The sequence below is a fragment of the Moschus berezovskii genome, chromosome 20, assembly GCF_049115385.1.
Source record: "Moschus berezovskii isolate FMDL1 chromosome 20, NW_MosBer_1.0, whole genome shotgun sequence".
NCBI classification, from domain to species: Eukaryota; Metazoa; Chordata; class Mammalia; order Artiodactyla; family Moschidae; genus Moschus; species Moschus berezovskii.
Genome location: NC_142479.1, coordinates 24041823 through 24056418, shown reverse-complemented (window position 1 = coordinate 24056418; position 14596 = coordinate 24041823). Strand labels below are relative to the sequence as shown.

Here is a 14596-nt window from a genome sequence, read left to right as displayed (position 1 = left end):
TAAAGAACCTCTTGATGAGGTGAAAAAGGAGAGTGATAAAGCTGGCTTAAAACTCAACTTTCAGAAAACTAAGATCATGGCATCCGGTCCCATCACTTCATGGCAAATAGATGGGGAAAAAGTGTAAACAGTAGCAGACTTTATTTTCTAGGGCTCCAGAATCACTGCAGATGGTGACTCCAGCCATGAAATTAAAAGACACTTGCTCCTTGGGTGAAAAGCTATGACAAATCTAGACAGTGTATTAAAAAGAGACATTACTTTGCTGACAGAGGTCATCTAGTCAGAGCTATGGTTTTTCCAGTAGTCGTGGATGGACGTGAGAGTTGGACCATAAGGAAAGGTGGGCGTCAAAAAATTGATGCTTTTGAACTGTGGTGTTGGAGAAGACTCTTGAGAGTCCCTTGGACAGCAAGGAGATCAAGCCAGTCAATCCTAAAGGAAATCAGTCCTAAATAATCATTATAAGGACTGCTGCTGAAGCTCCAATACTTTGGTCACCTGATGTGAAGAGCTGACTCATTAGAAAAGACCTTGATGCTGGGAAAGATTGAGGGCAGGAGGAGAAGAGGGCGAAAGAGGATGAGACGGCTGGATGGCATCACAGACTGAATGGTTTGAATTTGAATAGACTGAGTGAGATAGTAAGGTACAGGGAAGCCTGACATTCTGCAATCCATGGGCTGCAAAGAGTTGGACATGACTGAGCAACTGAACAACAACATAATCAGGGCCATGATAAGGTATTAATTTAATGTACTTAGTCGTTTGTTGAATAAAACCAACTTATTTCCTATTTCTGATTTGAACAAAAATTGTCTCCCTCCCTCAATTGTGGGATTGTTCCATGATGCAAACTATATTAAATGCAGGTGCATATCACACATAGTTAATATTGAAATTAAAAGTATCTCGTGGAAACTACATTTTTGTGACTTGGTCCACTAGATGGGAATATTGTTAATTTCATGACATTTGACATCAAAGAAGATATGTAATTTTTAATTAATTAGATTAGAAATTAGAAACATAAGGAAGAAATTCTCAACTCTCTGCAGTGTGGCCTGATGTTTCTCACACAGACCTGTTGTCTTTAATTCAGTAAATAATTGATCTGCTTTCCAGGGGCGTTACTTCTGCCAGCTGAGTAGCCTAGAGCTGTGAAGGGCAACACATCCACGTTTTAAATAATTACCCTTCCTTGGCAGGGAAATTGCTTTTCCATCCATTAATAAGAGGAAAATGAATGTTGGGTCTCTAGTAAAGTAGATTAAACATGAACCCCTCTGAATGCTTGGCTGCATCTTTAACAGACTTGGCATTTTTCTGGCTATTTAAATGCTATAAATTGAAAGGTGCTGGTGGTCTTGGGTTAAACCTTTAAAAAGTTGGATTTTTTTTTTTGTTGTTCTTTTCAGTTTTCCCCATTTATCATAGCAAGTGGTCAGAAAAATACCTTGTCTTGATTTTTTTTTAACGTTTACAATGTCTTCTCAATTTATAGAATTGGGTGACTTTAGATTTTTCCTCTCACCTGACAGTTTTAGGTGTCTTAGTGTTAGTCACTTATCCCCCTGTCGTGGGGATGTTTCCATTAGAAGTCTGTAGTTACTCTCCTGTTTTTTCATCTTGTAAAGTCATATCTTTTACTCACGTAATGGGTTACTCCTTGAAGAATTTGTTGTGTTCGCTCTACATTCATTGTGGCACTGGGCTTATATGAGAGTCAGAGGGACTTTTTCAGGTGTGATTTGCCATAAAGTACAGTAGGCACCATGCCCACAGTCATTTTAGGGTCCCACCAAAATGTTTAATTCCTTTAAAATGCAAAAATATATATAAAGTTTTAATGGAATGCCTTAATATCCATAATATACATTTAAACCAGCAACTATAGTCATAAAATAGTTTTTTCATGGAAGAGGGGGCCAATGAAGGCAAAAATGTCCAGGGTATATGAAAGTCCTAATGCAGCCCTGGATTCTGAATGTCCATCAACAAGAAGGAACCCTGCTCCTTCGCTATCACCACTGCCACAGCAAAGTGCTCAGTTAATCCTGAATGAACTCGTGAAAGATGAAGACACTGAATACATACAGTGGCATCTTTCATGCCAATGAAAGATGTGACTGTGTACAGTGGCTTGGTTAATACTGAATGAACTAGTGCAAGATGTGAATACATGCAGTGGCCATAGCAAAGGTGTTCAGTTAATACTGAATGGATTAATGAAAGATGTGAATACATGCAGTGGCATACCTACCATGGAAAAATGTAAGGGAACTATAAATGCCCATAACACTGCAGCTGCAAGTATTCTATTAGATCCAGTATTAAATTTTGAAAAAGGTAAAAAAGGATGTCTATAACCAAGTAGATGCAGGCAAAGTAGCCAAGGTTGAAGTGAACTTTTGCTTGTCACGACAGCTTTAAAATGGTTAAGCACTTGAATATCGTTGTCCCTTCTCCTTTCCACTCTTCTCGTATACCCTGGCCCTCCTCCAGCTTCAGGCTTATTTCAGTTTCCTCGTTCAGATTGGTCTATATTCTTGCTATATATTAAATATATGTATATACATATTGGAGGCTTCCTTGGTGGCTCAGACAGTAAAGAATCTGCCTGCAATTCAGGATACCGGGGTTTGATTCCTGGGTTGGGAAAATCCTCTGGAGAAGGGAATGGCAACCTACTCCAGTATTCTTGCCTGGAGAATCCCATGGACAGAAGAGCTTGGCAGGCTACAGTCCATGGAGTCACACAGAGTTGGACATGACTGAGTGACTAACACTCTGTCTATACATTTTATATATATATATATATATATATATATATATAAAATCTTTAAATAGTTTGACCAGTACTCTGAAAATTTTTCAAGGATAAATATATTTCAGAGAACATATATTAAATTCAGTATGATGGATACTTATGGTGGGGAAAGGATGGCAATGGGGAATGGATTTAGGAATGGAAGGTGAAAAAGAAAACATAAAAACAGCAGTCTACTCAGACTTAATATATATAATCTAAACAAAGTCTTACCAACAGCATAGAATAAATAATATTATTATTAAATAAAAAATAAACCAGGTTCCTCCCAATCCCATGCCATACCTTTGATTATTTCATGGGAAGTTTTTGATTGTTCTTGTTATTGTTGTTAGGCTTTCTTTTCAAATCATATCTTTCTGATAGGCTAAGAAAAATGTTTGCTACATTTGCAAATATTCCTAAAGTGAAAGTGCTAAGTGATGACCCAGTTTTATCTTCCATCTGATTGTTCTGTATTACATAGTTTCTGATCTTCCCTGCTAGAACTCTGAACTAAATCTGTTGTATTTTCGTGTATACAAAGTGGAATTTGTGAATAATGGTCCTTTGACTGTCATTTGGCCAAGTTGCACATCTGAGACTTGTAGACCTCCTCCTTGACTCCTTACTATGTATTGTCATTTCATATACATCTCTCTGTGACTGCTATGTTTTTTGTTTATTTTTTGATGTGTCTTTTTTTCCACTTGTAGGGGTAGAGTTTTAACTTTCTAACTGCTCTATTTACCATCTTATCTCTCTCTTCTTTCACTCTAGATAAAGCCATGAAAATCATCTTGTTCCCTCATCCTTGTTATTGTTTTGGTTCATCTTAATTTTTCTTGAGCTGTGATTGTATGACACAGATTGTGTGGACAAATCTTAAGTGTATAGCTTGGTGAATTTCTACACACATATACATACACACGTATACACCTCTGTGTATGTTCCATCCAGAAAATTTAAAGTTTCTGTTTTCATGCATCTCTGGAGTACATCAAATTGCATTCCTGTGGAAATTCCTAAATTTCCAAATTTACCTTTCAAATTAAATCTTACAGTCTTAATATATTAAAAAATGCCTTCTAAGCAGATTGATCTGTCCCAAATTCCCGTTAACCTTCTTTCAAATTGTATTTTATTATGAACTTGTGGCAGTGATTGTCTGTGACGTTAAGTTAGTACTGCTTTTGTGTTTGTGTGTGTGTATCTGTATAGAACAATAGCATTGTGTTGGTGCATAATAATGTCCCCAGAGAACTACTTTATCTGAAAGTTGTACATTTTTGCCATCCTGGTGACCTCTGTGTTGTGATGATTTTAATACTATATGATAAGAAAAATCATATATTTAGTTATGAGAGAAATCCACATTTTCATAAAGATATTTTGTCACTTTCGTGCTTTGAAAGCCTATTAGTGTTTTGTGTTAATATTGTTCACTATTAGTTAACTTGATTATAATCAACAGAAGCTTATGCTAAAATTATATGGAGATTCAAAGGATCTAAAATAAAATAGTCAAATCAATCTTGAAAAAGATGAATAAATTAAAAAAAACTGACACTACCTAAATTTCTGACTTACTTAAATATATACTTTTTAAAATAAGTATTTAGTAATGTAGAAAGTAGTAACTCAGATGACCATTATATCTACTACTGTGGGCAGAAATCCCTTAGAAGAAATGGAGTAGCCATCATGGTCAACAAAAGAGTCCAAAATGCAGTACTTGGATGCAATCTCAAAAATGACAGAATGATCTCTGTTTGTTTCCAAGGCAAACCATTTAATATTACAGTAATCCAAGCCTATGCCCCAACCAGTAATGCTGAAGAAGCCGAAGTTGAATGGTTCTATGAAGACCTACAAGACCTTTTAGAACTAACACCCAGAAAAGATGTCCTTTTCATTATAGGGGACTGGAATGCAAAAGTAGGAAGTCAAGAAACACCTGGAGTAACAGGCAAATTTGGCCTTGGAGCACGGAATGAAGCAGGAAAAAGGCTAATAGAGTTTTGCCAAGAGAATGCACTGGTCATAGCAAACAACCTCTTCCAACAACACAAGAGAAGACTCTACACATGGACATCACCAGATGGTCAACACCGAAATCAGATTGATTATATTCTTTGCAGCCAAAGATGGAGAAGCTCTATACAGTTAGCAAAAATAAGACCAGGAGCTGACTGTGGCTCAGATCATGAACTCCTTATTGCCAAATTCAGACTGAAATTGAAGAAAGCAGAGAAAACCACTAGACCATTCAGATATGACCTAAATCAAATCCCTTATGATTATACAGTGGAAGTAAGAAATAGATTTAAGGGACTAGATCTGATAGATAGAGTGCCTGATGAACTATGGACAGAGGTTCGTGACACTGTACAGGAGACAGGGACCAAGACCATCCCCATGGATAAGAAATGCAAAAAAGCAAAATGGCTGTCTGAGGAGGCCTTACAAATAGCTGTGAAAAGAAGAGAAGCGAAAAGCAAAGGAGAAAAGGAAAGATATAAGCATCTGAATGCAGAGTTCCAAAGAATAGCAGGAGTTTTGCTATCAATGCAAAGAAACAGAGGAAAACAGAAGACTCTTGAGATTCCCTTGGACTGCAAGGAGATCCAACCAGTCCATTTTAAAGGAAAACAGTAGAATGGGAAAGACTAGAGATCTCTTCAAGAAAATTAGAGATACCAAGGGAAAATGTCATGCAAAGATGGGCTCAATAAAGGACAGAAATGGTAAGGACCTAACAGAAGCAGAAGATATTAAGAAGAGGTGGCAAGAATACACAAAAGAACTATACCCAAATGATCTTCATGAACCAGATAATCACGATGGTGTGATCACTCACCTAGAGCCAGACATCCTGGAATGTGAAGTCAAGTGGGCCTTAGAAAGCATCACTACGAACAAAGCTAGTGGAGGTAATGGAATTCCAGCTGAGCTATTTCAAATCCTGGAAGATGAGGCTGTGAAAGTGCTGCACTCAATCTGCCAGCAAATTTGGAAAACTCAGCAGTGGCCACAGGACTGGAAAAGGTCAGTCTTCATTCCAGTCCCAAAGAAAGGCAATGCCAAAGAATGCCTAAACTACCGCACAAATGCACTCATCTCACACGCTAGTAAAGTCATGCTCAAAATTCTCCAAGCCAGGCTTCAGCAATATGTGAACCGTGAACTTCCAGGTGTTCAAGTAGGTTTTAGAAAAGGCAGAGGCACCAGAGATCAAATTGCCAACATCCGCTGGATCATGGAGAAAGCAAGAGAGTTCCAGAAAAACATCTATTTCTGCCTCATTGACTATGCCAAAGCCTTTGACTGTGTGGATCACAACAAACTGTGGAACATTCTGAAAGAGATGGGAATCCCAGACCACCTGACCTGCCTCTTGAGAAACCTGTATGCAGGTCAGGAAGCAACAGTTAGAACTGGACATGGAACAACAGACTGGTTCCAAATAGGAAAAGGAGTACGTCAAGGTTGTATATTATTACCCTGCTTATTTAACTTATGTGCAGAGTACATCATGAGGAACGCTGGGCTGGAGGAAGCACAAGCTGGAATCAAGATTGCCGGGAGAGATATCAATAACCTCAGATATGCAGATGACATCACCCTTATGGCAGAAAGTGAAGAGGAACTCAAAAGCCTCTTGATGAAAGTGAAAGAGGAGAGTGAAAAGGTTGGCTTGAAGCTCAACATTCAGAAAATTAAGATCATGGCATCTGGTCCCATCACTTCATGGGAAATAGATGGGGAAACAGTGGGAACAGTGTCAGACTTTATTTTTTTGGCTCCATATCACTGCAGATGCTGATTGTAGCCATGAAATTAAAAGATGCTTACTCCTTGGAAGGAACGTTATGACCAACCTAGATAGTATATTAAAAAGCAGAGACATTACTTTGCCAACCAAGGTCCATCTAGTCAAGGCTATGGTTTTTCCAGTGGTCATGTATGGATGTGAGAGTTGGACTGTGAAGGAAGCTGATTGCCGAAGAATTGATGCTTTTGAACTGTGGTGCTGGAGAAGACTCTTGAGAGTCCTTTGGACTGCAAGGAGATCCAACCAGTCCATTCTAAAGGAGATCAATCCTGGGTGTTCATTGGAAGGACTGATGCTAAAGCTGAAACTGCAATACTTTGGCCACCTCATGCGAAGAGTTGACTCACTGGAAAAGACTCTCATGCTGGGAGGGATTGGGGGCGGGAGAAGAAGGGGACGACAGAGGATGAGTTGGCTGGATGGCATCACTATCTTGATGGACAGGAGTTTGAGTGAACTCCGGGAGTTGGTGATAGAAAGGGGGGCCTGGCATGCTGTGATTCATGGGGTCACAAAGAGTCAGACACGACTGAGCGACTGAACTGAACTGAACTGAATGTAGAAAGGATGGTTTTGGGTAAATATAGTCATAGATGGATGGACTAGAATCCAGGAATTGATCAAACTCTTACGATGATTTGATTTCTGACCAAAGTGTTAAGTAATTCACTATAGGGATAGCATGATTTTCTCAACAGATGGTCCTGGAACAACTGGAGTATCCGTTTGGTGAAAAGTAAACTGGTTTCTCCAGTAATCATGTATGGATGTGACAATTGGCCCATGAAGAAGCCTGAGTCCTGAAGAATTGATGATTTTGAATTGTGGTGCTGGAGAAGACTCTTGGACATAAGGAGATCAAATGAGTCAACCCTAAAAGAAATCAACCCTGAATATCATTGGAAGGACTTACGCTGAAGCTGACACTCTAGTACTTTGGCCACCTGATACGAAGAGCTGACTCCTTAGAAATGAGCTATTAATACTGGGAATGATTGAGGGCAGGTGGAGAAGAGGGTGGCAGAGGATGAGATGGTTGGATAGCATCACTGACTCAGTGGACATGCATTTGAGCAAACTCTGGGAGATGTTGAAGGACCGAGGAGCCTGTTATGTTGCAGTCCATGGGGTCACGAAGAGTTGGACACAACTTAGCTACTGAACAACAGCAAAACCTTTCCTTAACACCATACACAAAAATTTAACTCAAAATAAATCATACACTTAATTTAAAACCTAATACTATAAACTTTCAAAAAGAAAATGTAAAGATTGTATCTTTTTAACCCAGGAGGCATAGAGGGCGATTTCTTAGATAGGACATCAAAAAAACAAACCATCAGATTGGTCTTCATTACTTGGGAAACTTATGGTTAAGCAAATGAACTGGGATATATAAGCTATGAGTATATATCTGATATATATATATATACACATGTATATATATATTATGATATTTTTATAATTTAATGTTAATGTATATAAAATGAAGACAAAACAATTTAAAATAAGCAAAGGATTTGAACAGTTAAGTCAAGGAAATATGCAAGTAACTGTTTAGCACCCAGCATCACTGATCACCAAGGAGCATAGCATTTTTAAACCATAAGAAACCCACCAAGTACTCACTGAGGTGTTCAAATTTAAGAATATCAGCAACACCAAATGTTGCAAAACTATGGAGTTTGTGGGAAAGTCAGATGATACCGCCACCTTGAAAAAACATTTTCTCAGTTTCTTATCAAATTTAATGTACCTCAGTTCAGTTCAGTCACTCAGTCGTGTCTGACTCTGCGACCACATGGACACAGCAGGTTTCCCTGTCCTTTACTATCTCCCAGAGTTTGCTCAAAGTCATGTCCATCGACTTGGTGATGCCATCCAACCATCTCATCCTCTGTCGTCCCCTTCTCCTCCTGCCTTCAATCTTTCCCAGCATCAGGGTCTTTTCTAGTGAGTCAGTTCTTCGCATCAGTTGGTCAAAGTGTTGGCGCTTCAGCGTCAGTCCTTCCAATGAATATTGAGAATTGATCTCCTTTAGGTTGGACTGGTTTGATCTCCTTGCAGTCCAAGGGACTCTCAAGAGTCTTCTCCACCACCACAGTTCCTCCTCCAGGGGATATTCCTGACCCAGGAATCAAACCTGCGTCTCCTGTGTTGGCCAGCAGATTCTTTACCATTAATGCCACCGTTAATTTGTAATGACAGAAAGTTAATCAGTGGTTGCCAGGGTCAGGTGATGGGGAGGAGATGGACTGCAAGTGGATAGAAGAGAATTTTTTCACGTGTTCTCTGTCTTGATTATGGCCTTTGGATGTTGCTGTTGGATATGGCCAAAGATATCTTCAAAACGGTAACAATTTCATGTGATATAAAGTGAAAGGAAGAAAGTAATTATTTAAATAAAGGTGTTAGGGTGTTTGCAAATTGCAAACTTTAATAATTTTTAGGTTTTCATCTCTACAGATGTTGATGGGAAAGTATTAAATTTGCAATAATTAATACTAAAATGTACAGTTATTTATGAGTGATGATAATCTGAATTCCTGTAAAGATTTCCATTTGACCCAACATATCAGTGGTTATGTCTGTTTTTGGAGGAGAGTGTGAATAAGCTGGTAATTTGTCTTCCAGTTCATATGTGTGCATGTGATAAAGAGCCGTACAATTAGGGAGGTGTTATAAATAGGATATGGCAGAAAAGACATCCCTACTCAAGTTTCCAAGATTTTATAGCATATGCCCAGTCGAGGTTTGCTACTCTTTAATTTTGCCTTTTGGGCTAACCAGCTGACGCCCAGTTGAAAAGACTTATGTTCTTATGAGGCCACAAAAGCCTTAATGTTCAGTCTTCAGCTACCTCAGATTTTGGGGAACGCCATGTACCATCAGCAGCTTTAGTCCCCACCCTCTAATGCTAGCGCTCATCTATCAAACTTAAGGCCGAGAGTGAAGGAAAGGAAGCTTCCCGATAAACATACAGCAGCGCCTAAACAGCTAATCACTCTAGGCTTCCGCTTCCAGGCCCTATAATTAGAAGTCCTTCTTTTCCTTGTATTCCCAGATGACGCAAATGCTTTTTGTGGCTTGGCACCTCATTTGGGGCGTGGGTTTAGTTTATGGCCAGGCTGGAGTCTGGTTTAGTCTTCTGATGCTGCATAAATAGTTCTCAAGCCACAGTCTACTCTGTACAAGATTTTCCTTTTATGTATATCTGCTTTATAACTTGTTTTCTAGAAAAAAAAAAAAAAGCTTGTCATTTCTTCCTGCAGAATGTGTGCAAAAGAGGAAATTATCAATTCAAAGGAAGCATGTTATTGGTGTAGTACTACACTGGCTATTTCCTCCTTTCCTCTCTATAAAATTTTTTTAAAAATTATTTTAAAGTTTTGTCCAAAAGTTGGGCTTATTTCTGAGTTATATAAGCTGTATTTGCATGAATAAGTAGAAGAAAACATTTTGAGACAGGATACAAGAAGATAATCAGGATAGATTTTCAATTGCTAATTCTCTTAAAATTTGAAGTTGTTGTGCATGTCACTTTGAAAAACTAGGAGCATGTTGAAAAGTTTTTGTGATTATCTTTTATATGCCATACAATAATAGTCTTGATTTGGCTAATAGGGACTACTACGTGAATGCTAATTATGAGTAAATCTTTGATATGCTAATAAAAGAAAGTGAAGTTTATGTTCGGGAATGAGTAGTATATTTGTGCTATAAATACAAGTGCATCATATTTCCTGTCATAATGATGTTTCCACTGAATTGTTTTTCATGTGCAGCAATAATTTTGTTGTGGGAATGTGGAATCAAAACATAGTAGTAGAATTGTGATAATTCAGACTTACTATAACTAAGCAAAAAATAGGAGTCAAGAAATACTGTCCACAGAAAAGAATATGTCCAATCTTTGAAATTTATTGTATGAATAACAACAGTATTTATTGACCTCATGCTGATAGCTATGCACAGGGTGGGTGGCAATGTTAAATTGTTATAGATCTCAATAAATGACATGGTTCATCATCTAAAATGTATTCTCTTGGAAATAGCCAAGATACTGGCATCTAATATGCTATTTTTTAATTAAATATAATGAGTGGAGTTGTACCATATGTTAGCCAATAAATAGAAAACTCATATATACTTCATCTTCCCATATAAATGCCCACTTTATCTTTCCATAGGTGCTTGATATTCTTCCAACAAAGAAGTTTTAAGATTTACAAAATATGATTTTGCTCACAGAAAGCAAATATATTCTGGACAAAATATTAATGAACACACAAACATTTTAATATGTATATTTTAATTTCTGGAACAACCAGTAAAACCAATAGATGAATTAAAATTTGATATTAAAAATAGTGAAATTATCTAAAAAAGTGAAGGAAGCAAGAGCAGATAAATAAGCAAAAGTAAAAACAAGGGTGAAATTTGAAAGAGATAACCAACAAAGACCTCCTGTATTACACTGAGAACTCTACTCAATATTCTATATAATCCTAAATGGGAAAAGAACTTGAAAAAGAATAAATCCATGTATAAGTGTAACTGAATCACTTTGCTGTATACTTGAAACTAACATAGCATTGTTAATCAACTTTACTCCAACAGCAAATAAAAATTTTTAAAAAATCAAGGGGAAAAAACCCCACAAGGGTACAATCAGAAAAATAATAAAATGTAACAAAATGGTAGATGTAAATCCAACCTTACCCACAAGTTACACTAAATGTGAACGATCTAAAACACTAACAGTTTGAGATAGGAATAAAAAAACCCAAAACTGAACCCTAGTTATTATCCAAAACAGTCATTTTATAATTACATTGACTGTGAAAGTAAAATAATAGAAAAGTATATACCATGCATACATCAATCAAAGCAAAGCTGAAATAGGGATATTAATACCAGAGAAAATTGGCTTCAGAATAAGGGAAATACTAAGGTCAAAATGGGACATTATGATAAAAGAGGTGATTCACCAAGAAGTCATAACAATCCTAAATGTGTATGAACCTAAAAAAAATAGGGCTAAAATTTAGGGAGTTTATATAACTGAAAAAAATATCCATAATTATGCTTGGAGATGTTAACTTCTACTCAATAATAGAACACAAAAGTAGGCAAACAAGTAAAGATGTTAAAGATCCAGTAACACTATCAATTAACTTAAATGACACTGATAGAATACACCAAGTGTTCAGGTGTACATGGAACACTTAGCAAGATACGTTGTTCTGAGATGTAAAACAAACTTTAATTTCTTATAATAATGGAATTAAACTTGAAATTAGTATATGAATGATAACTGGAAAATACCCAAACATTTGGAAACTAAACAACATATCTTCCTGACACAGTGATCTAAGCTTCAGCTTTTAAGAAACTTGAAGAAATAGAAAATAAAACAAGGTCAATGAAGGAAATAGTAATATATGGTCATGATGGCAAAAGAAGGAAGATTAATCAGTGAAATGGAAAAGAGAAAACCAGAGACACCATAATGGTTTCTTTGAGAAGTTCTAGCTAGACTGACCAAGAAAAAAAGAGAAAGGATACAAAATTTCAATATCCCGAATGAAAAAGTGGACCATTACTAAAGATCCTACAGACTGTTTCCTTGAGTTACAGAGAGTAATTCTTCCAAGAAAAAACATTACAATATATTTTACATTATAAAAACTATGTTACATTTTATAGTAACAAAATTTAAAGAGAAATTAAATTACTATATCTAAAAATCTTTACACAAACACAGAAAAGACATATTTTCACTGGAAAATTTTACTGGGCATTTATTAAAGTATTTCCTCTAGAAATAAGATACAAGGAACATTATGCAACCAGACCAGCTTTACCCTAATACCAGAAACAGACAAACACAATATTAGAAAAGAAAATTACAAACCAGTATCCTCCAGGAACACATTCACAACAACAAAATATTAGCTAATTCAGTACAGCAGCGTGTAATAAAGGATTTGACAAAGTGGAGTTTATCCCAGAAATACAAGATTGTTCCACATTTGATAACCTTTCATTATTAAAATGTACCATACTAATTGACCAAAGAAGAAAAACCACATAATCGTCTCATAGGTGCAGAAAAGCATTAGACAAAATTTGACATCTGTTTATTGTTAAAACTCTCAACAAATTAGAAGTAGAAAATAATGTCCTTAAGTTGATACAGAGCATTTACAAAAAACTACAACTAGCATCATACTTAAAGATTGAATACTTTCTTCTAAAACATGGAACAAGGCGTGAATATTGCCTCTCATCATTTTTGTTTACCTCAGCAAAAATAGCAGGTCAAGAGAAAAAAAACCATGTAGTTCATATAGTGTGGAAAGGAGAAAAATCAAACTATGTCTATTCACATACTGTATGTTTAGAAAGAAAATTCCATGTAATCTACATAAAAGCTCCTAGAATTTGTAGAGTGTGTAGGTATGCATACAGTTCATTTTAGTCGCTCAGTTGTGTCTGACTCTTTGCGACCCCATGGACTGCAGCACGCCAGGCCTCCTGTCCATCACCAACTCCCAGAGCTTACTCATACTCATCTCCTTCGAGTCAGTGATGCCATCCAACCATTTCATCCTCTGCCATCCCCTTCTCGTCCCGCCTTCAATCTTTCCCAGCATCAGAGTCTTTTCTAGTGAGTCACTTCTTTGCATCAGGTGGCCAAAGTATTGGAGCTTCAGCTTCAGCATCAGTCTTTCCAATGAATATTCAGGACTGATTTCCTTTAGGATAGACTGGTTGAATCTCCTTACATACATATATTTATATAAATATCAGTTATATCTCTGTATACTGCCAAGGAAATTTTATTAATTGAAATATAGTACCATTTATAGTAGCACTAAGAAAATATAACCAATGTGCTAAAAGAGAAAAAGCAAGACATACCAAGAAATATGCGATGTTCATAGATCAGATGACTCATTATTGTTAAGATGTTCGTTATCCCCATTATATAGATATCGAAAAGCTGAATCTGTGTTTGGAAAGGCAAAGGAATTGGAATAGCTAAAACAATCTTGGAAAAGTTCAGAAAACAAGGACTTGCTCTAAGTGATTTCCAAGTTATAGTAAGTTGAGAAAGTGTGATATTAGTGAATGATAGACACAGATATCAATGGAACAGAATAGGACTTCCAGAAAAACACCCACCCTAATATGGCCAGTTGATCTTTGGCATGTTGACATTGAATGTAGAATAAAAGATAAACAATTTAATGGATAAAGATTAGTCTCTTCAAGAAATCCTGCCTAGACAATTAAATGTCATTTTCAAAAAAGATAATTTCTAATACCTCATACTTTGTATAAAAATTAACACAAAATTGATGAAAGACCTAAATGTAAAATATAAAACTGTGAAATTGAACAGGAAACCAAAATTTTTGTGACCTTGTGTTAGGTGCATAATTCTTAGCTATGACATCTCATCAAAATTTGCTTTGTGAAAGACAGTAGGGAATTTAAATAAATAGGCTAGAGTGGAGAAAAGTTTTAAACTGGTGAATTGAGTAGACTATTACTAGTTGTAGTAGTACTCAAATTGGAACTTAGAATTCAGGTTTTGAGAAATGGAAAAAGTGAAAGTGGGTTTTAATTCCATGGAGGAAAGTCTTTCACATTCATTGTTATCAGATTTGCTATTTTAAAATGCTTGTGAACTCTGTGATTCCAGCATTGTAAACTTTTCTCTGCTAGTTGTATGAGAACATCATAAAACCTTGACATGTAAGTATGCCATTATGCTTGAATACTGATATGACCTTAAGGTTTTATATTCACACAGGAAAATGTCCTGTGTTTTAATTTTTTAATTGTAGAAAGTTCTTATATATTTGGTCACTTTTTCCCTTCAATAATATTTTAAAGTATGATGAGTGCCTTGTGAAAGTATTTTATCCGCATATATAATG

General features: G+C 36.4%; 1 protein-coding gene across 9 annotated transcripts in view; it reads left to right on the top strand.

The window, feature by feature from the left end:
• BCAS3 (BCAS3 microtubule associated cell migration factor) overlaps positions 1-14596 on the top strand; it is a 600416-nt gene that overhangs the window by 196156 nt on the left and 389664 nt on the right. The window lies entirely within an intron of this gene.